Here is a 26,139-nt window from a genome sequence, read left to right on the forward strand (position 1 = left end):
ATTTACGTAAGGGTAGAGATTCATGTGTTCATATTTATTTGAAGAATGGAGACAGTAATCATTTTACAAAAAATAGGGCTTGTTTATATAAATGGTATAGCTTTCTTCCTATTAATTTTAGAAGGTATTATGAAGGAGGTGAGATTTTAGGAGAGATTTGAAAGAAAAAAAATTCTTTTGTACTTTTCATTTTTGATGAAAAGAAAGGTTATACAAACTCCAGAAGATGGCTAGAGCAAATTTTACAGAAGAGAAAATTGAGTTTAGAATGTCTGGCTGATATAACTTGTTAACATCTTCACCTAGAAAGTATTTGATCTAGGATTTGATCATAAATCCAGAACTCTTCCCATTATATTAGTATGCTTTTCAATGATAGAAGACAAATGGAATTCATCAGGAAGGAGGATTTATGGAACCATTTTGAGAATGGAGAGATTGCTTTGTAGATTGGAGTTAAAGGACCATACAGATATATAGTACATTTTTGAGAATGACTCAGGAATAGACAACAGAGGAATGACAAAGCAAAGATTTCAGTAGACATATCTGAGATGAATGGAAGAAGTATATCATGTCTGGAAAGAATTTGCAGAAACAAAATATTCTAGGATGACCAAAGGAACTATAAGGTAATGAGAACTTTGTTATGGGAAATAGTTGAGGCCATGAGGATAGCTTTCAAACTATTTTGAAGACTAACACTTCTGAATGTGGAAATATCATCAAACGGGATGTACTAATAACCTAGGGAAAATTTTATGCAGACCTGCTTTAAGATAAATCCTCAGAAAATAGAAAAAGCTTAAAGGGTAGAAAATGTTGGAGGAATGAAAGAAAATAAGAAAGATAGAATATGACAAATGAGCTAATGACAGAAATGCTTCATGTATTTGTGGCATGAACTATCAGGAAAATAGTGATGCTCCTTAGTTTCTCAGCAAGTAGAGATTATTTTTCATAAGTGGGCTAGGCATTTTTGAAGTTCTGCGTAAATTTGAAAAATGTTTTCTGGCTTTGTTAATGTCCAGGACATTGGATGATATAAATTAAAGGGCAGTTGGAATTCAGAAAGTTTATGTTGTTTTTGGGGTAGACAAGAAAAATACATTGGGAAGGCCCCTCTCTGACCTTAAGAGAAACATGCCTTTATTATTAAAATTTTTTTTTCCATCACTCTGAACTAAGTATTCATGAGACATTTATAACAATTTAGGGGCTTTCCTGGGATTATATAATATAAATCCCTTTCTCTGATATTTTCTTGGAAGAACCCAAGAAACTATTGCATGCAAAAGGCTTGATTTCAAGCCTACTTTCTTGGTGTTCTCTGTGGGGAGAAATATCTCAGAGATTCCTGGGAAGATTGGCCTGGGGTTTGGAGCCAAGTGATTAATATGTCTGGGGAGTAAGAACCTAGGTGAGGGGCAATCTAAAGGGTAGTGAGGTGATGGACAGAATGCCTTGGATGGTTGAGAAGTCCTCCAGGTGGGAGATCTGTCTGGATAAGAGAAAGTGGAGAATAATAAGGTACCCCAAAGGGAGTTAGGGTGATTTGGGGTTCCCTCTGCAGGAATTTCCCCCAAGATCTTAAAACCCACCAAGGGCAAGGTTGCTGGCAGACATGGGGGGCAAGTTAATCAATTGGCCAGTAACCAGAAGCTAAGGAAACTGGAAGGAAGTCCCAGTTTGATATATGAGTGAGTTTGAATTTTCTCACTGGGTGTGTGTGTTTCCTAATATGTTCTGTCTTATATAAGTGGACTGGGTTAGTTATTTCTGGGTCTGGGAACTCTGTCTAAGTTTTAAACTGGATGAATTTGGAGTTTGGTTGATTTATTTAAGGAGGAGTAGGAGGAGGAAGTAGATCTGCCCCTCCCTCACTGAGATGAAGGTAGCTGTGCTGGTGTGGAGAGTTAAAAAGAGAAATGGGAAGGGGACTTTTAAAGAGAAAAAGCTGTGGTTTGGGAAATGTTTAGGAGAGAAAGAACTTTTAAAGGAAAGATTGAGAAGTTGTAGGAGGAGATTTCTTATTCTTATGACTGTTTGGAAAAGATCCCATGTTTTTTCCATAGGTTGGGGGAAGGGATAGGAAGATGGACATGCGGTGGTGTTGATCCCATTGGCCATCTTGTTAAGTTGAGGCTAGCTGGAGGAGTGCCCCATGTAACCATGGAGGTGGGGTGGAGTATAGAAGACTTAAAATGTTAAGTCTTTAAGGGAAAGGCCCCACCACAGTTGTGATATGTGATAATGAAAGGAAGAAAGTGTAAAATAAGGCATTAGAGACAAATTTTTTGAAAGGAAATCATGTTTGATCAATCTCTACTGTGGCCATATGGCCTGAAAGTGCTGACTCTAACTCCATTTTTAAGGTTGACCCTTTTCTGAACTGGAATTTTGGGAATCACTCTGAAGATTTTTAAAAAAAGGTTATTAGTACTGTTACATTCTGACAAAATTTGTACAGAATGGGAGAAATTAAATAACCTAGATTGTTAAATAGGTTAGGGATTTTTAACTCTATTGTAATTCTTGGAGTTAAAGGAAAATGGTATTGTGTTATTAAGAAGAAAAATACATAATTATTTTATCAGGGTTATTTATTGATTTCTTTTGTGAAAAATCTCTAAATCATTTTAATGTTAAGCCTAATAATTATAACAATTGCACTTTTTTGTTGGATGGAGTTTTTAAAAGGTGAATGTTGGATTCTCTATACAAGGTACTTTAAACCTTTTATCAAGCTAAACTGTTGGGAAATTTAGTTGTGTAGTTGATAGCAAACTTGATGAACTGAGGTTTCATCTAATGATTTAGTCCTTTGCCATTGGATTAAACATGGCATAAATAAGAATTGCATATGTTAAATGTAATGTATGGAAGATTGGATTCTTGGAGGATCTGGGTACAACTGATGTGATAGGTTCTGACAGATGACTGAACAAATAGCAATTGTGTGGTCTCACTGTAAAGTAAGTTATTGATTAGTAAGATGTATTTAATAGTTATATGATATTCTTTTGTAATTGCAAAGAGATTATATTTACAATATTTGCTTATCTCTTGTGACTATATAAGCTATTTAAATACTGTATTGTTAAAGCCTGGGATTAACATGAAATTGCTTTGAAGTGGTAATAAGGGAAATATCAAAAATTATGACCTCTTCTGGGAAAGATCTGTGGGTTCATGTATAATGTAATAATAAAAGGACTGTTTTTTAGTATCTAGTAATTTGTGTGTTGTTCTTACTACTGTTTTGCTATATTGTAATTAATAACACATGGAAATTTAAAATCATCTAAGGTATTCTAATGGTTTTAAAGTATTATGAAAGCAATAATTTTGTATGTTAGGGGGCAGCTAGATGGAGAACTAGATAGAGCACTGACCCTGGAGTCAGGAGGACTTGAGTTCAAATTTGACCTCAGACAAGTAATGATTACCTAGCTGTGTGACCTTCAGCAAGCCACTTAATCCCAATTGCCTCATAAAAACAACCAGAAAAATTTGTTTGTTAAGGATGGCTAGCAAATAAACAAGCTTAAGTACAGAAGTTTCTAGCTATATATGTGATTTAGGAATATTTTGAATATATATAGATAAAGATTAGATATAGATAGATATAGATTAGATATAGATATGGATATAGATATAGATATAGATATAGAAATTAGTTCCAAAACTATGGTTGTTTGCTTTGAAGTAAAGGCACCTATGTAACATGAGAAAGATAAACACAAGAAAGATAATTTGAGATTTTTCTGTGACAATATTTACCTTAATTGTTATGTGAGAATTTAGGTGATGATAGGCAATCTCCAGACCAAAGGAAGCATTCATTTGTTGTAAAATGCAGCAGGCTGGAAGAGGAGGGGTCTCTAGCCAAGGAGATCATGATATACCATATTTATATAGAAATAGAGTAGATATGATTTCAGACAAAGCAATGTGGGTATGATGATCAGAGGCCTGTAGGGCCAGTCATAGTTAGAATTCCTGGTTTTAGCAAGGACCCAGGAAGGACACTCAGAGCTTTAGGTAGTGAATTCATTAATTAGGACGCATTAAGATTATAATTGCTATTTATTGTACTGGACTCTCTCGAAGTTCTAATTAGATAAAACAACTATTTTAGACAATGGGACTTTTAATCAGTTTTCTCTTTTTTGTCAGATACCAGTATGGTTAGCAAAAAGGAAGTGTTACTGGGTCAATGTGTTGTTTTTGGGACCAAGGAAGCCAATGGGCTGAAGATTTCCTATGACAGGGATATACAATTGAAGGGGCACTTTTTCAGTGAGGTCTGAGGTTGGATCCTTTTGGCTTGACCTCCTCACAGTAACATTTGGAAAAAGTCTCACCTGGTAGAATAAATCTGGCCTAAGACATTTGACTACCCACATGATCTCTGCCTGGACACTGACATTCAATAATTATATCTATAAAGAAATTTACTTTTGATGTCCTGCATCTTTATAATACCCAAGGAAACCAGAAAAAGAAGTTTTAGGCAAATTGAATTTAATAACTATATTAATAGTAATAGGTTAGATATATGGCTCTGACACCTGCTATCAGCCACATGTTAAGATAGGAATTAAGTTTACTTAATTTTTATGTTACAGGGGGGATATATAGGTAAGAAGAAGAATGGGAAATTTTTAGAATAATTTTAGGATAAATAGGATATTACAGTTTCAATAGTTTCAAAGTCTATTTTAAGAAAAAGAATGTGAGTCAGATAAGTACATCAGGAAAAGGAAAATCTATGGTATATTTGTGAATATTTTGGGAAAAAATTCATTTTGGTTAAAGGTATTTGAGTCATTACTATAATGGAGCAAAAGGTTAAGAAATATATATGCTACAAGCTTAAGTTCATGTGATAATTCAGTGAAGTTTACTCATGCAGTGAAACATTAATGGAAGTTTATTGTGTTGAAGTATTTACGTCAATATGACAGTGAGTAAAGCAAGATGTAAATTATAATAAGATCCAGAATCTCATTGTCTTGTGATGAAAACATGTGTATTGATCTGAGTAAAATGTTAAGCAGTTTCTTAACCAGAAGACAAGGCCTCAACAAGTCACCTGAGTTGGAGAGGAACTTTTGGAACAGATTCAGAAGATGCAGAAGGACATCAGATGTTTCCAGGGGAGAAGAGAAGAGAGAAGGAGAGACCAGGGACCAATTCATCTCCACCATCTCCCACCTATCTGTACATTGTGTAGTCAGATCTGCTCCTTTTGATACCTGTTACTTCCCCTTGATTCTATAAGGGTGACATCCCTACTTTTGCCCCTCTCCTTATTGGAAGGAGGAAGAGAGGCAGGATGAAGATGTTCTCTATTGAGAGAAAAGTAGATTGAGATTATTGGGTGGCATGATTATATCCTACATGAGTCTCTATATCCTATCTAGGGAGAATCCTATCTCTGATTTATAGAACAGGGCATTAGTAATGATGGGAGGAGAATCCAGCTGACAGAAGGCATTGCCCAGTCTTGTGTGGCTAGCTGTTGGATTTGAGGTGGTCCACAGAAGTTTGAAAATTGGCCTTCCATGCCATTCCCCTGAGTCTGACCTAGTTTCTCAGTTCCTGGTCAGAAGTGCACTGTGGCACTGGTCCAGAGGAGAGAAACACCAGTGGTATGTTGACTGAGTCAGTTCAGAGCGACTATTGTCTATACTCATCTGGCCAGGATATTTTCCTGGGGAGTAGCAAATGGCAGTGGACTTATGTCAAGAAGTAGGGTTCACATATTCTGAACTGTAAAACTAAGAGAGATAGGTGGACTGAGACTCATATGGGATATAATGATGGTACCTGAATCCCTTGTCATGATATATTACAGTAAAGAAAATTGTGATTATTACTGCACATAACTATCATCCAAGGACTAGTCAGGGAGTTGTTATCTGGAATTAAGGGCCTGCTACCTGGGCAAAGGATGGGAGTTGGTCTATGGAACCCCAATTTATACCCTGATTAGATTCTAAGCTGTGGTAGGAACAAATAACAAATAGGCAGGGCCCTGGACTTGCTGGATGGTTAAGCCATGTAAACAAGAGAGTTGTATTAGACAATCTATGATTGAAGAAGGAGGAGTTTGTGGTAAACTGAATCCATCAAATTGCTGCCTAAAGATAGATGACAATGGTCAAGTTGTAAAAAACATCAGAAAGTTGGCATATGCTCCTTCACAAATATGGAATATAGGATGGATCCATGTGTTTGATAATGAGCAAGTAAAATTTTTGATTGAAGAAAATGTCAGTAGTCCTGTCAATAACTAGGATTGTGATTTAAGAAAGAAATCACTAATAAGGTATGGAACCCAAATTCTTATTAAAAAAGAAATGGGGGAAATGTGAGGAATATGGAGGTGTTTGCATTACACAAGAATGTGAAGGGAAAATTGTTAGTTTACATTACAGAGACTGGAGTCTGCCTATATTGTTGCCTTTGGGCAGGTAATGATTTAAGACAATGATTTAGCCTCAATGTGATCAAAAACTAAGATTAGGCCAGGTCTACCTCACTTAATTCTAAATTAACCTAGGGTCTTACACTTTCTCCTTTGAACATGATCAAGGAGGTAGCTATTCTTGCTCATAAGTATAATGAACAGGGTGGAGAAAACCTCTGGGAGCAATGTATCAATTAGATTGTAACCCCAGCCAAAGTTTGGCAAGAGGGGCAGAATCAAAGCTTTTCAAACTGCATAAAAGACCTAATATTTCTGGGATTCCTTGCCCCTCTCCCATCTTTTATTAAGATGTCTTATTTAAAAAAAATTAATCACTCTGAAAAAGAATACATGGGCAATATGTAGTTTTTCCTCTTCATAATCCACTTCCTCTACTTTTAACACCAAGTCTCTTATTGAGGGTCATAGGTTGAAACTTGGCTTCCTGACCTCATAGAGAGTTGCATTTATTTTGCCCTGGCATTACTCTGTTCTCAGGAAATTGTCAAAAGTATTACAATTTTCTTTGTTTTCCACTGGTATGATATTGATTTAACTGACAGTTTTCCTTTTCTTCTTAATAAGAAAGAGCAGGATTATTACATGAACTAAATGGTTTATATATAGAGAGAGATAGCACAAAGGGTTAGGAAGGAGACTTAGGGATGAGAGATTTAGTGTTTACTCTATAGGTTAACCTATTTAGTGTTCTAAATGCATCTCCCTGCTGAGTTTCAAATGGAGATAACATATTGGATGTTATCTCAGATAGTGTCCCTGGAGTATGTCCCTACCAGTATGTCTACAGAGATAGTTCCTAATTTATTTGAAGTCCTTATATGTGAACAGTCATTTGAGAGTGATAGTGATTTCAAATTTTCCTATTCTGCTGAGGATTTGGTTACTTAGGATGACCTGTCTTTGCACTTACTACTCATTTTTATTTATCATTACTTCATTTCTAAGAGATACCACTCAGACCTATTGTCATATCTGTTGTGTTGGTAAGAGCAGAGAAGGAGGAAAAAAGGTTAGAGGAACAGAATACTGATGCTTCTTACCTCCACCCTAAAATTCTATAGATTCCTCATACTCAAGCACTGGACTTACTGGCAATTTCCAGAGAAGCTTTTTCCTATCTTTACCCTGCCCCTTTCCACCTGAAACTTCATACTGTTATTCATTCTGGACTTCTTCAAGTCTAAGCTTGGGAGACATATTTCCTAGAATGTTTTAAATCTATATGGTGGTGGCTAGGTGGCGTAGAGGATAAAGCATTGGCCCTGGAGTCAGGAGTACCTGGGTTCAAAGCTGGTCTCAGACACCTAGCTGTGTGGCCTTGGGCAAGCCACTTAACCCAGTTTGCCTTGCCAAAAAAACCCAACCTAAATCTGTATGACAAAATTAACTGAACTGGAAATAGATGTTACTTTATTGTGTAAAATCCTGCCAATGTGAATAAATTCATTATTTTTTATTGAACTATTTTCAACAAATACTTTTTGTGCATTAAAAATGATATAAATATTTTTATTTGTTTTCTAATTCTGTACAACAGAAGTTTCTATCTACCATTTTTGGTGAGATTTTGAATTTTACACTTTTCCCCCCACCCTCCTTTCCCTCCCCCTTTTCCCCCCCACAGAAGGCAATCTGATAATCTTTACATTGCATTCTTATTATGCATTGATTGAATTTGGATGTGTTGAGAAAAAAAAAGATATCTTTGAGGAAAAGATAAAACATAAGAGATATTAAAATTATGTATTAAATAACTCAACTTTTTTTTAAAACAAATGGAAGGTGAAAATTTTTGATTTTTGTTAAAACTCCACAATTCTTTCTCTGGATACAGATGGCATTCTCCATTCCAGATATACTAAAGCTGTCCCTGAGTATCACACTAATGAAATGAGCAAGTCCATTAAAGTTGATCATCACCCCCATTTGCTGTTAGAGTGTTCATTGCTCTTCTGGCTCTGTTCATCTTGCTCAGCATCAATTCATGCAAGTCCTTCTAGGCTTCTCTGAAATTCCAAACCTCTTGGTTTCTAATAGGTCAGTATTGTTCCATAACATACCACATTCCATGGATTTCCAATTCTTTGCCACCAAAAACAGAGCTGCTATGAAAATTTTTGCACAACTGATGCTTTTTATCCTTTTTTTATGTTCTTTTCAGGTTGTAGATCCAGTAGTGGTACTGCTGGATCAAAGGAATCACCAAATATTTTTTGTTGGTGTATTAGGGATATCTTTATAGAGTATGTAGAAGCTGAAGAGTATCTTAAAGGGAAAAAAAGAGGTGTGACTTTGAAAAATTCACATAATGTAAAAGATCCATTACCTCTACCCTAAACTTCTATAGATTCCTCATACTCAAGCACAGGACTTACTGACAATTTCCAGAGAAACTGTCTCCTGTCTTTTGAAATATGGTGTCTAAAATTGAATAAGAGAAGGTCCTACTCTATGCTGTTTTGTCAGATTTTAAGTGGAGTATTATGCTAATTTTAGTCATTAAATTTAAAGTGGAGTATTTAATAATTCAGGTAATCACAATAGTGAAGAGACTCCATGATAGTGTCAGGTTCTTAAGATTTCCCCAGTGTTGGCAGCATCCATTCAATTAAATCCAAATTCAAAACTTTATTACTGTACAGAATACATCTCTCCATTGTGTCCATGAGGATGCTATTAAAGTTTTCATTAAAAAGCAAACAGACTCTGCTGAAGCCTACTTATACTTTTTCTATGTTATTTCCCTGAAATTCCCATGCTTTAGCATTCTCAAAAATATAAATGAGAAGATTTGAATAATCAGCACTTGATGATTTTATAATAATTCTTAGTAGTTTTTCTTTCTAAATTATCACAAACCATTCATTTGTCAGACATCCAAGTCCATCTTAATAGTTTATATAGTTTGACATACTCCTTCTTTTGGACATCAAACTTTGAGGTTTTTCCATGATTACCAAGAGTTCATTATTTACAAAGGAGAGATCTCAGTCACAGTTTCATCGTCTTTTTTTCTTATCAAGTTCAAAGCAAAAGATTGTGCCTATCCTCTTTTGCTTTCCTTACAAAATTAAGCAGAATAATAGTTCAATATTCTGATTTCAGTCATGTAAAATATAAGCAATTAAACTCAATCAATGAATGAGCTTGCAGAAATGAACTTTGGAGAAAGATAAGTTTAAATGATATTTTTTAAATTCAAAGTTATAAAAAAATTTAAGTCCACTTTACTAAGTAACAGGCAAACATCTTTAGATAGTAAAATTCCACCTAAAGAAGTTTTTAAAGGTTTTTTAAGCTTACAATTGATCTCACAGTATTATCTCATTAAATGCAGGATGAATTCTGAAAAGTATGTTAATAGATGGAGGTAGAATTAGTCAAGTATTATTGAAATTCCCAAATAAAGAAGGACTATATCAACTTAACCTTTTGTAATACCAAATATCAGGAAAGGTTCAGAAATTTAACTAAATGATATATAAAAAGAATGCTTGGGTTCCTGTCTGGTTTACCCACAATTAAAATTCTGTACACTAAAATCAGAAATTGATTTGTGAGTAATTAAACAGCAAACTAGTATGTGTTAATGAATCTGATAAAAAGAATAGTTTCATTATGATGAGTTAAAGGATATATGCCAAAATGTGAATTCAGTGCAAAACTGAGAAAAACAAATAAAGACATGGCATATTAAATGTAAATGCTTACAAAATAAACTGTCAATAAATTATATATTTTGGCCAAGTTATTTTTTCATGATTCCTGATTTTCATGATTCATGGTTCATTATATTTTGTCTGCTGACTTCTGGACAAGATGAGAAGAGAGCCAGCAGAGGGGTGGCTGGGTGAGGCCTGGGGACTGACCTGAGAACAGCTGTAGATGTATATATTGGATGGGGTGAGAAAACTACAGTGCTACTGCTAGACATCAATCCAGTCAGTTTGGTTGGTTTGGAAGACCAGGGCTTCAAGCCCCTCATGTTTCCAGTTCATTCCCCTCCCCCTATTCCTTCTGGAGAAAGTGACTCTCCCCTGAACAACCATAGTTAGTCTCCCCCCGCCCCAGTTACTCCCCAGGCTCTGTTGTGGCTACAGATCACCCCTAGTGCTGATTGAGGATTAAGTAAATAGATTAACTGTATAGTCCCAGGGACAGCTCACTTTAATTCTACTCCTCCCCAACCTTAGCCACCCCCAGACTTGGATGTGGCCCACAAGTCAAGGTCAAAGACACTCCAGAGAAAACCTCTAGCACATCCTAATGGCCAGTCGACTTGGAGTTAGCAAGCCTGGTTAGCAAAGCCTCTAGGCCCCTCCCCAAACACAAGATCCTGGGAAAATGAAGAAAAATCAGTGAAAAGCAGGATCCCTTGTTTCCCTGAAGACAAGAATCCTAATTCAGAGAGAACTAGGACTCCAGAGGAGAATATGAATTGGTTTCCAGCTCAGAAAGACTACTTAGAAGAGATCAGGAGGGATTTTAACAATCAATTGGAAAAATTGGGAAGAAGAAAAACAAGAGAAAATGAACACTTTGCAAGAGAATTTTATCATCTTGTAAATGAAAATAAAATTGGACAAGTGCAAAAAAGAAAATAATTCTCTCAAACCCACAGTTGAGCAAATAGAAAACTCCTTCAAAAATAGAATTGACCAATTGGAAAAGGAATTGCAAAAGGTAAATGATTGCACTTCTCCTCTAGAAAACTCATTGGAATCTTTGGAAACAAGTGACTATTTCAAACAAGAAGAATCTGTTAACAAAACCAAAAAAAAAAAATAGAAGAAAATATAAAATACCTCAACAGCAAAACAAATGACTTGGAGAATAAATCCAGGAGATACAAGTTAGGAATTATTGGACTTTCAGAAATCATGGAGGAGGAAAAAAACCTGGAGCTTATACCTCAGGATATAGTGAAGGAGAATTGCCTTTATATCTTGGAACCAGAGGGTAAAATCATTATTGAAAGAATAAATAGATCCCCTCCTGAAAGGAATCCCAAAATGAAAACACTAAGGAATATTGTGGCCAAATTCCAGTACTATCAAATAAAAGACAAAATCCTCCAAAAAACAAGAATGAATCAATTTAAATACCAAGGAAACACAATAAGGATTACACAGGACCTGACTGCATCAACATTAAGGAATCAAAGGGCCTGGAACATGATATTATGAAGAGGAAGGAAGCTTAGAATGCAGTCAAGAATTCACTATTCAGCAAAACTGAGCTTTCTCTGCCAGGAAAAATGAACATTTACTTAAATAGGAGACTTTCAACATTTCCTGATGAAAAGACCTTAGCTAAGTAGAAAATTTGGACTTCAAGCAAGTGATGCATGATAAGATAAAAAAGGGAAAAGAAAAAAAAACTGTTCTCCAATAAGATGAAGTTGGCTAAATCCCCAACTGGGAAAAAAATTTTCCTAACTCTTGATAATTGTAACTCTGTTAGAGAGGATATAATTAGCCAGAAGTAATGGACACTCATGACTAGTCCATGACTCTGATAGAATGATTTAAAAATAGCATCTCCTTGATAAGGGGGGACAGTAAAAAGATTGAAAGATGGAGGAGATTGAATGGGGTAAATTATATCACAAGAAAGGTACTATGGAACTACTGAAATAAAGGGGAAGGAGGGAGGATGTGAGAAGCCCTGAATATTACGCTCATCAGATTTAGCTCAAAGAAGCATTAATACATGCACACTCAGTTATGTTTACATATTTATCTTACCTTTCTAGCATTAAGAGGGGAAAGGTGGAGGCAAGGGGAAGAAGAACTGACAGAAAGAAGGAAAGAAAGAAGGGGCAAAGGGAAAGAAAGGGAAGGGGGCTTGGATATAAGGGGCAAACACACTGAAGGAAGTGCTATTCAGAAGCAAAATCCTGGAAAATAGGGATAAGGTGAAAAAAGGGGGAAAATAACAAACAGAGGGAAGATAACACAGAGGGCAATAAAGAATTAGTATTTAAAATTTTGAATGTGAATGGGATGAACTTTCACATTAAACATAAACTGGGGGGCAGCTAGGTGGCATAGTGGATAAAGCACTGGCCCTGGAGTCAGAAGTACCTAGGTTCAGATCAGGTCTCAGACACTTAATAATTACCTAGCTGTGTGGCCTTGGCCAAACCATTTAACCCCATTGCCTTGCAAAAACCTAAAAAAAACAAAACAAAACATAAACTGATAACAGAATGGATTAAAAACCAGAATCCTACAATATGCTGCTTACATGAAACTCATTGAAGAAGAGATACATATGGAGTAAAGGTAAAAGATTGGAGCAGAATATATTATGCTTCAACTGTAGTGAAAAAGGTAGGGTTAGCAATCCTTATCTCAGACAAAGCAACTGCAAAGATAGATCTCATTAAAAAAGATAAGGAAAGAAACTAAATCCTCCTAATATGATAATGAAGCAATTTCAGTAATGAATATGTATGCATAAAGCCGAATAGAATCTAGATTCTTAGAGGAGTTATAGTAAGATATTGACAGCAAAGCACTATTGGTGTGAGACCTCAACCTCCCTCTCTCATAATTAGATAAATCTAACCATATAAAAGGAAGAAGTTAGGAGCTAAATAGAATGTTAGAAAATCTAGACATGATAGACTTTTGTAGAAAACCGAACAGAGGTAGAAAGGAATATAGCTTTTTGTCTGCAATACATGGCCTCTACACCAAAATTGACCATGTATTAGAGCACAAAATCCTCATAATTAAAAGGCAGAAATAGTGAATACTTACTTTTCAAAACATAATGTAATAAAAATCATGTGATAATAGGCCATGGAAAGATAAGACCTAAAACTAATGGCAAACTAAATAGCCTCATTTTAAAGAATGAGTGGATCAAATAGCAAATTATAAATAGAATTAATGACACTAATGAGACAGCATATCAGAACTTATAGTCAAAGCAGTTATTTTGGAATATATTATGTCTCTAAATGCTTACATGAATAAAATAGAGAAAGAGAAAATCAATGAATTAGGCATGAAACTAAGAATATTAAAGAAAAGAACAAAATTTAAAAAACCCAATTAAATACCAAATTAGAAATTCTAAAAATAAATGGAAAAATTTAAAAAATCCAAAACAAGATAACTATAGAACTAATAAGTAAATCCAAGAGTGTATTATGGAAGAAATGAAATAGATAAATCTTTGGTTAATTTGATTAAAAAAAGAAAGAAGAAATCAAATTAGTAATATCAAAAATGAAAAAGGTGAACTCACCACCAATGAGGAGGAAATTAAAATAATATTTCTGAATTATTTTGTCCAACTATATGCCAATAAATTTGATAATGTAAGTGAAATGGATGAATCTTTATGAAAATCTAAGATGGCCAGGTTAACTAAAGGGGAAATTAAATACCTAAATAACCCTATCTCAGAAAAAGAAATTCAACAAGCCATCAATGAACTCCATAAGAAAATTTTTTCAGGGACGAACGGATTCACAAGTGAATTCTATCAAACATTCAAACAACAATTGTTTCCAATTCTGTATAAACTCTTTGGAAAAATAGATGAAGATGGAACTCTGTCTGATTCCTTCTATGACATAAATATGGTACAGATACCTATACCAGGAAAAGTCAAAAGAGAAAGAAAATTATAGACCAATTTCCCTAATGAATGTGGATGCAAAAAATCTTAAATAAAATCTTAGCAAAGTGATTACAGCAAGTTATCATTGGGATAATACACTGTGATTAAGTAGGATTTATTTCAAGAATGCAAGGTTGGTTCAACACTAGGAAAACTGCCAGTTTAATTGACTATATCAATAATAACAATAGAAACCATATAGATGCTGAATAAGCCTTTGACAAAATATAGCACCCATTCCTTCTAAAAACATTAGAGAACAAAGGAATAAATGAATTGTTCCTTAGAATCATTAACAGTAACTATCTAAAACCTTCAACAAGCATTGTATAAAATGTGGATAATCTAGAGACATTCTCAATAATATTAGGGGTGAAACAAGAATACTGGGCATCATCATAACTATTCAATATTGTATTAGAAATGTTAACTTCAACAATAAGTGAAGAAAAAGTAATTTAATTATTAGAATTTTGGAAGGAAGAAACAAAACTCTCACTCTTTTCAGATAACAGATGGTAAACATAGAGAAACCTAAAAAAATCACTTAAAAAACTACTGGAAACAGTTAGCAACTTTAGCAAAATTGCAGGATATAAAATAAGTCCACATCAATCCTCAGCATTTCTATATTTTACTAGCAAGACTCAGCAATATGAGTTAGAAGGAGAAATCCCATTTAAAATAACTTCAGATACCATAAAATTCTTGGGAGTTTACCTGCCACGGCAGACTCAGAAACTCTATAAAACACTTTTCACACAAATAAAATCAGATTTAAATAACTAGGCAAATAACAACTGCCATGGATAGACTGAGCTAGTATTATAAAAATGACAATTCTACCTAAATTAAAATACTTATTTAGTGCCATAGCAATAAAACTTCCAAATAATTACTTTAATGAACTAGAACTCCAACTAAATTCATGTGGAAAACAAAAACTCAAGAATATCAAAGGATTTAATGAGAAATAGTACATAAGAAGGTGGTTTAGCCTTACCAGATCAAAAATTATATTGTAAATCAGCAGTCATCAAAACTGTCTGGTACTGGCTAAGAAATAAAGTGGTGAATTAGTGGAATAGACTGGGTGCCAAACAGATAACTGGAAATGATTATAATAATATGCTGTTTGATAAACCTAAAGAGTTCAGCTTCTGATATAAGAACTCACTCTGGGAAAAACTGCTGAGAAAATCAGAAGACAGTATGGCAAAAACTTGAATTAATAGCAAGATAAGATCAAAATGGGTGCAAAATTTGGACTTAAAAGACATTATTAGCAAACTTGAAGAACAAGGAATAGTTTAACTGTCAGATATATGGAAAGGGGAACAGTTCATGACAAAGGAAGAGATAGAGAATATCATGGAACACAAACTGGATAATTTTGATTATATTAAATTAAAAAGTTTTACACAAACAAAACCACTGTAACCAAGATCAAAGGAAATGTAGTAAACTTGGTAACAATTTGTATTTCTGACAAAGGATTCATTACTAAAATTACAAAGAACTGAGTCAAATTTATAAAATAAACAAACAATTCCCCAATTGACAAATTGTCAAAGGATATACAAAGGTAATTTGCACATGAGGAAATCAAAGCTATCTATAAGTCATATGGAAAAATGCTCTAAATCATTATTGATTAGAGAAATGCAATTTAAAGCATTTCTGAGGTACAACATCATACCTCTCATTGATCAATAAGATCAAAAAGGACAATGAGCAATGTTGGAAGGGATGTGGGAAATCTGGGACACTAATGCATTGTTGGTGGAATTGTGAACTGATCCAACCTCTCTGGAGAGCTATTTGAAATTATGCCCAAAGTGTAATAAAATGTGCATATCCTTTGATCCAGCAATGGCACTGTTTGGTTTATACTCTGAAGAGATTATGAAAACAGTAACAACATAACTTATACAAAAATATTTATAGAATCTCTGTGGTGGCAAAGAAATGAAAATTGAGGAGATGTTCATCAATTGGGCAATGGCTGAACAAATTGTGGAACTCTATGTTATGGAACACTATTGTTCTATGAAAATATTGTTCTATTGTTCTATTATAAATCAAGTGGGATGGGATTTCAGAGAAGCTTGGAAAAATTTGCATGAATTGATGCTGACAGAGATGTGAGCAGAACAAGAAGAACATTATACAACCTAACAGCAACACTGGGGTAAAGATCAGCCTTAATTGACTTGCTCATTGAAATGAACAGGGACAATTTTAGGGCATCTGTGACAGTGAATGCCATCTGTATCCAGAGAAAGAATTGCAGAGTTTAAACAAAGACCAAAGATTATTAAATTCAATTTTTTTAAAAAGTTGTCATATGTACTACATAATTTTGCTATCCCTAGTATTTTATTTATTCTTAAACAATATCTTTTTCCTCTTAACATTCAATTTTGATCAATGCAAAGCTTGGAAACAGTGCAAAGATTATCAGATTGCCTTCTGTGGGGGAGAGAGGGGTGGTAAGGGAGAGAAATTGTAAAGTTAAATACTTAACAAAATTGATAGGTAGAAACTAGTATGGTTTATAGAAGAAAATAAATAAAATATTTGTCTAATAAAAAATAATTTTCTGCTAAGAACCTATAGAAATCTCTCAATGGCATTGCTACTTTATGGAATACCTATTGTGCTCCCCCTTGATTGGATTTAACTTTTGCTGCTAGGCTTAATTCTAATTGTTTATTCTAAGAATTTATTTCCCCTCCCCCCCAATCTTCCTCCCCCGCCCCCGGCCGAAGGCAGTCTGTTAGTCCTCACAATGTTTCCATTGTATACATTGATATAAGTTGAATGTGATGAGAGTGAAATCATATCCTTAAGGAAGAATAATAAAGTATAAGAGATAGCAGAAGTGCATAGTAAGATAACAGTTTTTCCCCCCAAAATTAAAGTTAATAGTCTTTGGTCTTTGTTCAAACTCCATGATTCTTTCTCTGAATATAGATGGTATTCTCCATTGCAGATTGCCCAAAATTGTCCTTATTTATTGCACTGATGGAATGAGCGAGTCCATCAAGGTTGGTCACCACTACCATGTTGCTGTTAAGATGTACAGTGTTTTTCAGGTTCAACTCATCATGCTCAGCATCAGTTCATGCAAATCCCTCCAGGCTTCCTCAGGTTTTCATCCCTCCTTGTTTCTAATAGAACAGTAATGTTTCATGACATACATATACCACAGTTTGTTAAGCCTTTCCCCAATTGAACATTTACTTAATTTCCAATTCTTTGCCACCAAAACAGGGCCACTAAGAATATTTTTGTATAAGTGATGTTTTTACCCTTTTTCATAAACTCTTCAGGGTACAGACACAGTCATGGTATTACTGGATCAAAGGGTATGCACATTATTGTTGCCCTTTAGGCATAATTCCAAATTGCTCTCCAGAAAGGTTGGAAGTGTTCACTGATCCCCCAACAATATATTAGTGTCCCAGATTTCCCAACATCCCTTCCAACATTGTTCATTGTTCTTTCTGGTCCTTTCTTGGCCAGTCTGAGAGATGTGAGTTGGTGCCTCAGAGATGCTTTAATTTGCATTTCTATAATAAGTAATGATATAGAGGGGCTGCTAGGTGGCATAGTGGATAAAGCACTGGCCCCGGAATCAGGAGTACCTGGGTTCAAATCCGGTCTTAGACACTTAATAATTACCTAGCTGTGTGGCCTTGGGCAAGCCACTTAACCCCATTTGCTTTACATAAAAACTAAAAAAAAAATAATGATATAGATCAATTTGTGATATGACTATGGATCAATATGATTTCCTCAACTGTAAATTGTCTTTGCATATCCTTTGACCTTTTGCCAATTGAGGAATTGCTTTTTTTTTGAAAATTTGACTCAGTTCTCTGTATATTTTAGAAATGAGTCCTTTGTCAGAAATACTAGTTGTAAAATTGTTTCCCAATTTGTTATATTTCTTTTCATCTTGGTTACAGTGATTATATCTGTGGAAAAACTTTTTAATTTAATGTAATCAAAATTATCTAGGTCGTTTTTAATGATATTCTTCATCTCTTCCATGGTCATAAACTGCTTCCCTTTTCATAGATCTGGCAAGGTAAACTACTCCTTTATCTTCACTTTTGCTTATAATAATTTTTTTTTATGTCTAAATCTTGTATCCATTTTGATCTTATCTTGGTATAAGGTGTGAGATGTTAGTCTAATATAAGTTTCTTCCAGATTAACTTTAATTTTCCCAACAACTTTTTTTTTATTGAAGATAGAGTTTTTATCATGATAGCTGGACTCTTTTGGTTTATCAAACAGCAGATTACTATAATCATTTCCTGTTATTGTTTCTAATCTATTCCACTGAACCACCATTCTATTTCTTAGCCAATACCAGACAGTTTTGATGACTGATGTTTTATAATATAATTTTTGATCCAGTAAGGCTAAGCAACCTTCTTTTGCACTTTTTTCATTGAATCCCTGGAAACTCTTGACTTTTTATTTCTCCATATGAATTTACTTACAACTTTTTACAATTCATTAATTTTTTGGAATTTTGATTGGTTAGGGTATTAAACAGGTAATTTAGTTTTGGTTGAATTTTCATTTTTATTATATTAACTTGGTCTATCCATGAGCAATTGATGTTTGCCCAGGTATTTAAATTTGATTTAATTTGTGTCAGAAGTGTTTTGTAATTTTTTTCAAAAAGTTTTTGAGTCTGCCTTGGAAGGTAGACTCCCAGGTATTTTATATTGTCTGAAGGATTTCTCTTTCTAGCTCTTCCTGTTGTATCTTGCTAGTTATATATAGAAATGTCACACATTTATGAGTGTTTATTTTACATCCTGTGACTTTGCTAAAGTGCTAATTATTTCTAGTAGCATTTTAGATAATTTTTCTGGGATTTTCTAGGTACACCATCATGTCATCTTCAAAGAATGAGAGCTTTTGTCTCTTCCTTTCCAATTATAATTCCTTCAATTTCTTTTTCTTCTCTTATTGCTAAAGCTAACATTTCTAATATGATATTGAATATTAGTGGTGATAATGGGCACCCCCTTGTTTCACCCCTGATCTGATTGAGAATGCCTCAAGCCTATCCGCCTTGCATATAGCCCTTGTTGATGGTTTCAGATAGATACTGCTTATTATTCTAAGGAACAATGCATTTATTCCTATTCTCTCTAGTGTTTTTATTAGGAATTGGTGCTGTATTTTTTCAAAAGCTATTTCAGCATCCATTGATATAAACATATGATTTCTGATAGGTTTGTTATTGATATAATTAATTACACTATCAGTTTTCCTGATATTGAAACAACCCTGCATCTCTGGAATAAATCCTACTTGGTCGTTGTGTATTATCTTAGTGATTGATTTGCTAAGATTTTATTTAAGATTCTTGCATCTGTACTCATCATGGAGATAGGTCTATAATTTTCTTTCTCTACTTTAACTCTTCCTAGTTTAGATATCAGTGCCATATTGGTGTCATAAGCAGAGTTCCATCTTCACCTATATTTCCAACGGGTTTATATAGAATTGGAACAAATTGTTCCTTAAATGTTTCACAGAATTCAATTGTGAATCCTTCAGGCCCTGGAGATTTTGTCTTAGGGAGTTCAAGAATGGCTTGCTGAATTTCTTTTCCTGAGTTAGATTTGTTTAGGTTTTTAAGTTCCTCTTTACTTAATCTGGGCATCTTATATTTTTGTAAATATTTGTCCATTTCACTTAGATTGTCAAATTTATTGGCATAGACTTGGGCAAAATAACTCCAAATTATTATTTTAATGTCCTCCTTATTGGTGGTGAGTTCACCTTTTTCTTTTATGATACAAATAATTTGGTTTTCTTCTTTCTTTTTTTTAAATCAAAATGACCAGAGGTTTATCACTTTTATTGTTTTTTTCCTAAAAGAAACTCTTGGTTTTATTTATTCGTTCAATAGTTTTCTTGCTTTCGATTTTATTAATTTCTCCTTTAATTTTTGGAATTTCTATTTTGTTATTTAATTGGGGATTTTTAATTTTTTCTTTCTCTAATTTTTCTTTTATCTAATTTTCTTTCTCTAATTTATTCATGTAAGCATTTAAAGATATAATATATCCTCTCACTTCTGACTTGAGTGAATTCCATAGGTTTTGGTAAATTGTTTCATTATTGTCATTATCTAGGATGAAATAATTTATTCTTTCTATAATTTGTTGCTTGATTCTCTCATTCTTTAAAATGTGATTAATTAGTTTTCACTCAGGTTTGGGTCTGTATCTCCCTGGTCTGGTATTGCATATGATTTTTCTTGCATTATGATCTGAGAAAGATGTATTCACTATTTCTGCCTTTCTGCAGTTGATCATTTTGTTTTTATGCCCTAATACATGGTCAGTTTTTATGTAAGTGCCATGTATTACAGAAAAATATAGTATATTTATTTCTATTCCCACTAATTTTCATCCATTAAGTCTATCATAACTTGGTTTTCTAACAATCTATTTACCTTCTTAACTTCTTTCTTGTTCATTTTGTTTAGATTTATATACATCTGAGAGTGGGAGCTTGAGGTCTCCCACTAGTAGAGTTTTGGTCTATGTCTTCCTATAGTTCTTTCAGCTTCTCCTCTAAGAATTTGGATGCTATCCCATTGGGTACATATATCAGTATTGAAATCACTTTATTATCTATGATAACTTTTAGGAGGATATTGTATCCTTCCTTATCTCTTTTAATCTTTTCTATTTTTTGAAATTGCTTTGTCAGAGATAAGGATTACTACACCTGCTTTTTTCCCTTCAGCTGGAACAAAATATATTTTGCACCAACCATTTACCTTTACTCTCTCTTATATATCTCTCTGCTTCAAATGAGTTTCTTGTGAGTAGCATATTGTGGCATTCTGGTATTTAATCCACTCTCTATTCACTTATGTTTTAAGTGAGAGTTCATCCTAGTCACATTCAAATTTATAACTACTACTAACTCTTTATTGCCCTCCGTGACATTTTCCTTCTGTTTGTATTTTACCCCCTTTCCCTCGCTTTTCCATATTCCCCAGTATTTTCCCTTTATCCATATTCCCCAATGTGTTTGCCCTCCTATATTAACCTCTCCTCTTTCTTTCCCCTTTCCATTTTCCCCCTTCTTCCCTCCCTTCCTTCTGTTAGTTCCCCCTTTTCTCCCCCTCCCTGTCCCCTCCTTCCCATTTTACCCTTTTAATAATTGAAAGGTAAGATAAGTTTCTTAACTTAAGTTGAGTGTTTGTGTAAGTTAACTTTAAGCCAAGTTTGATGAGAGGAAGATTCAGGTGGTTCTCACCTTCTCCCTTCTTCCTCTCTATTGTAATAGGTCTTTTCTACCTCTTAATGTAATGAAGGTTACCCCATTCATTCTCCTCCATCCTTCCATCTCCTTACTGCCCCTTTTTTCAATGAGGTATTGTTTTTAAATCAATCTATCTGAGTCACAGAAAAGTCATGAGTGTCCATCACTTCTGGCTTAGTACATTCTCTGTAATAGAGTTACAGTCTCAAGAGTAATGAGAATCTTTCTCCCAGCAGGCGATATAGTCAGTTTCATCATATTGGATAGTAGTTTTTATTCATTTACTTTTTTTAAACCTTTTCATGTGCCTCTTGATCCTCCCTTTGATGTCCAAATTTTCTATTAAGCTCTGGTCTTTTCATCAGGAAATGTTGAAAGTCTCCCATATCATTAAATGTCCATCTTTTCCTCTAGAAGATAAGGTTCAGCTTTTCTGGGTAGTGGATTCTTGGCTGATTTCCAAGCTCCCTTGCTCCTTGGATTATCTCATTCCAGGTTCTTTGTTCCCTTAATGTTTATGCAGCCAGGTCCTGTGTAATCCTTACTGTGGCTCCTTGGTATCTAAATTGTTTCTTTCTGACTGTTTGCAGGATTGCCTCTTTTATCTGATACTTCTGGAATTTGTCCACAACATTCCTTGGTTTTTTCATTTTATGATCTTTTTTTCCAGAGGGGCTCAATATATTCTTTCAATAATGATTTTTCCCTCTGGTTCCATGATATCAGGGCAGTTTTCCATCACAAAACGCTGTGATAGTAAGTGCAGGTTTTTTTCCTCTTCAATGTTTTCAGGAAGACCTATTATTCACAGGTCTCCCATCTCAATCTATTCTTGAGTTCAGTGATTTGGCTTATGTGGTATTTTACATTTTCTTCTATTTTATCAATTTTTTCACTTTGTTTAACTGACTCTTGCTGTGTCATGAGTCATTCATTTCTACAAGCTCCATTATTTTTTTTTTTAGTTTTTTTTGCCAGAAAAATGGGGTTAAGTGACTTGCCCAAGGCTACACAGCTAGGTAATTATTAAGTGTCTGAGGCCATAATTGAACTTAGGTACTACTGACTCCAGGGCCAGTGTTCTATCCACTGTGCCACCTAGTCACTCCTCCATTATTTTTTTAAGAGAATAATTTTAATTATTTTCCTCTTGCAATTCCTTTTCCAATTGGTCATTTCTGTTTTTGAAAGAGTTTTCCATTTGACCAATTGAGGTTTTGAGAGAATTATTTTCTTTTTGCATTTGTACAATTGTATTTTCCAAAGATTTTTTTTCTTGTTGCTAGGTGTTAATTGTCTCTCCCAAATTTTCCAATTGATTTGTAATCTCCTTTCTGATTTCTTCAAGCAAGGCTTTCTGTGCTGGAGATCAGATTATATTCTCCTTAGAAATTCTAGGTCTTTCTTAGTCAGGGTCTTTAACTTCTGGGAATTTTTCTATGGACTCTCCTTTTCTATGACCTTTCTTTATTTTCCTAAGACCTTAAGTTGGAGAGGGGCTGGTTCACAGAGGTTTGGTGTTGAGATTCCTAGAGCCTTTATTCACTGGGTTTTATAACTCCAAGTGGGCTGGCCAGTAGGCTTGGCTGGTTGCTTTCTCTGGAGTGTCTGTGAACTTAATTTGCAGCCCTCCCCCTTAGTCTGGAGGGGGTGGATGAAGCTGTTGAGTACTTTTAGCTTTCACCAATGGTGGTTTTGCCCTAGGGCAAGTTAATTCTTCTCCCTATTCACAGATGATGGAGGTCTGCTGCTCACACCTTAGCATGGAGCATAGGTATGCTGTAATTGTGTTTGTTCTGGGAAGAGGCCTCTGCTGAAATGAAGGTATGACTGCAGCTCTCCCCCACTGGAGAACTCTGTAGGCAAGCTCCAGACTTTTAGTGCCACAACAAATGCCTCTGTTCCTTAGTTAGTTCATGCCCCTGTGGCTGATCAGGCTAGCCCCACTTTTTAGACTTTCAGGGTCTAGTCTACCCCACTTATCAGTCTAGTCAAGCTCTCTAACTCTTGCCCACCCTGTTCCCGATCAGGCTGTTCTCATTTTCAGGTTCTCAGGATCTCTCTGGCCTTGTTGATCAAGTTAGTGAAGCTCTCAGGCTCTGATTCTATCCTGTGCACCTGGTAGAGTCCTCCCTCTGGGCCTGGCTCACCCATGATCCTGGAGGACAAACAATGAGGTAGATTTTCTTCTCCTAGTTTCTCTGTCTGGGTTTTGTGGATTGTATTTCTCTTAAGAGGTTTGTTTCATATTATATATGAGGGAAGATCAGGAGACTAGCACTGTGCCTGTCTTCTCTCCTCCATTTTGGCGTTATTTTTCTTTCTTTACTCTGTGCTCCCATCTAATTGTGTACATCATCTTTATTTGTTTTATTCTTTGCCTTTCCTTCCTCTAAAGAGAGAAGACATTATTCATTTTCCTTATTGAAAATAAAGAAATTGCAAATCTTTAACAACATCCAAGTTTCAGAGGAAATTTAGAGGCCTATCTTTTAAAAGACATTTTATTAATGTTGAGTACAACAGCCAAACATTAAATACTACAGTCTTCAAAAAAATTAAAAACTAAGGAAATAGATGTGTTTTGTGACTGAGAATGCTACACAATATCAATAACAAAGAAGTGAACATTCATCTAGTGTTTATAATGTTCCTACCTTTTGCCAAACATTATGAATCAAACTCAATGAATGAAATAACAAGAGATTCTAGGGTAGTTAGATGACACAGTGTATAGAACACCTGCCCTAGAGTCAGAAATACCTCTCAAATTTGACCTCAGACAATTATTACCTAGATATGTGACCTTGGGAAAGTCACTTAATCCCATTGTCTTGCTAGGAAAAACAAGTAGTATTTATCAAATTGTATGTGTGCAAATCACAAACACATATTCACTGTAGATAAATGTGTACATATATGCATTTTGCATGTAAATATGGTAATAAATATATATAACAAATATAAATAATATAATGTTATTAAAGAAAAATAGTTTGAAAGATAACACAAATATTTAATGGATTAGGAAATACTTTATAAGTGGTATATAATCTATATCTTTGAGGAAGAGAGGGTTTCTCAGAAAGGGAAATAAGTAGACTAGCTCAAAGATGCATGGATAACATGGAAAGGTAAGATATTTAATCATAAGAAGAGGGAAAACTTTTAAATGATACTGAAAGAAATAAGTCAAAGGACCTATAAATAAGAAATTATTTAGGGCATATTACCTATAGTAGCAATGGACTGGAAACTAAGGAGATATATTTAATTGGGAGATAAATGGCTGAAAAAAATAAAACATACTGAAACAATGGATTATTATTACACAATAAGAAAGAATGAAAGGAGTGGTTTCAGATAAACCTGGAAAGTTTTCTTTGAATTACTGTACACTGAAGTTAGTAGGAACAGAGGAAAAAAGTTAAATAGTAATTACAGTCTTGCAAAGGAAATTTTATCTTGTCTGTCTAAATTAAAACAAATCTGATTAATGTTATGATCAACCATGTTGTCAGAGAACAAATTATGAAACACATTACCTACTTCCTGACAGAGATGTGATAAACTCAAGAGGAAGAATTTTCTATAATTCAGCATTTCAATATAGGAATGATTTTCATGTGCCAATATTTAAGATAGAGTTTTTAAACTTTATTTTCTTTCTTTCCTTTAATTCTCCTGTGATTGAGACAGACAAGTAGAATAAACAAATATTTTGCATTTAAAAATAAATTAAGAAGCTAAGGAGAAAAACAGATGAAGCTAAGGAGAAGTCTATATTTTATCCCAGAGGCAATAGGTTGTTATAGAACCTGACTGAATAAGGGAGGGTCTTAGTTAGGTCCATAAAAATGTGGAATTTTGTAGATGAACAGAAGAAAAAGATATATTCAAAAATTTTGTAATATAAAGAGAGAGTTGGTGTCACCAACACACTGCAGGAACAGTAAAGAAATGGCAACCAGACAGCCATATTTCTCTATTGTTACTCTCCCATGATTAAGAAAAATTGAAAAAGATCCCCAACTCTCTTGTGTGGGGTGACTTATGGGTGAACATGCACAAAATTCTTTCAGAATGGGCAGGCATGGAATGATTTACTATACTGTATATATCTTCAGAGCAAACTTCCCAATCTATTGGATCACAGATCTATATGGATATTGCAGTATCATTATATCATCTCAATTTCTTTAACACCTGTTTATAACTTATGCCCCTACAAATTGTTAGATCTACTTTCAGCATTTAGGGGGTACATACAATATCTTGGAAACAGGATATTTCTTAGTAAGCAATATATTTAAACATTATTCTGGGAGTTTCACTATTTCTCACAATTCTAATTAATTTGAAAATAGGGTAATAATGATAAAATTTCAATTTCTCAATCTGAGGGGAAATTCTGTAAAACATTGATCCATATTTTTTTCTGGAAATCCTTGCAAGCAAAGGTGACTCTTAACTGAAGCAAATGGTTTAGAGATTCATCAGTCTGGCATTTAATACTTATTCAAAATTTGGATCTAACACTTGAAGAACCCAGCCTTAAACTGAAGATGTCCATAATGCCAAAGCACACAAGCATTAGTGCAGAAACCCTTTGTATCAAAAATGTGCTTGCACCATTTGTCTGATAACACAGTTTTAATACTATTTTATAATCCTGGTAACAACAT

This window comes from Macrotis lagotis, chromosome 1 (genome assembly GCF_037893015.1).
Source record: "Macrotis lagotis isolate mMagLag1 chromosome 1, bilby.v1.9.chrom.fasta, whole genome shotgun sequence".
NCBI lineage: Eukaryota > Metazoa > Chordata > Mammalia > Peramelemorphia > Peramelidae > Macrotis > Macrotis lagotis.